Source organism: Morone saxatilis, unplaced genomic scaffold (genome assembly GCF_004916995.1).
Source record: "Morone saxatilis isolate NCDOM2014 unplaced genomic scaffold, NCSU_SB_2.0 Contig3, whole genome shotgun sequence".
NCBI classification, from domain to species: Eukaryota; Metazoa; Chordata; class Actinopteri; family Moronidae; genus Morone; species Morone saxatilis.
The window spans coordinates 10,625,871-10,626,584 of record NW_023339873.1 but is presented as its reverse complement, the minus strand read 5'-3'; positions in this window follow the sequence as shown (position 1 = coordinate 10,626,584).

Here is a 714-nt window from a genome sequence, read left to right as displayed (position 1 = left end):
ACGAGCTGATGAGAAGTGAAGGAGAGGCGGAACGCTTTGTGGAAAAGACCTACATCCATGTTTCATCCATCATCTGTTCACCTCTTTTCTCCGTCTTTTATCACTTGTGGTTCTACAGTTTAAACATGTCTGAATGAGATATATAGTACAGCCTATATGTACAAACTTGGGTGATGGTGCAAAATAAATAGATTTTAAAGTCTAGTAAAGCTGGAGCTTTGGCTGGAAAGACTTTAATTAATTTCAATTGTGCATATGAACTTTCGGGACATATACTGTATAAGGTGTGCCTTAGACAGAAAACTCTTCCTTCTTTCTCTTTCTCTTCTGACTTGATGCCAACTTGCCCTTGAGGCTCTGTGTCTATGTGTGTGTGTTATTCTGTGAGGGTGTGTGTGAGTGTGTGGGCAAGCTGCACAGCACGCACCCTTGTGTGTTACCACGCCAGATTCCCTCAGGTGTCAGCCACAAGAAGTGCTCACACACACAAATGAACAGATAAACAGCCAAATATAATTATACACACGCACATAACTCTCTCTCTCTCTCTCTCTCTCTCTCTCTGTTTGTGTGTTTGTGTAACTGTGCACCGGTGTGTGGGTGGAAGATAATGTCTCTGACTTACATGAAGACCTTACAACCCTTGTTGCTTTTGGATGGTAGCATGAGTTGTGAGTTTTGCCTTTGTTTATTAGGAGGTGTGTGTGTGTGTGT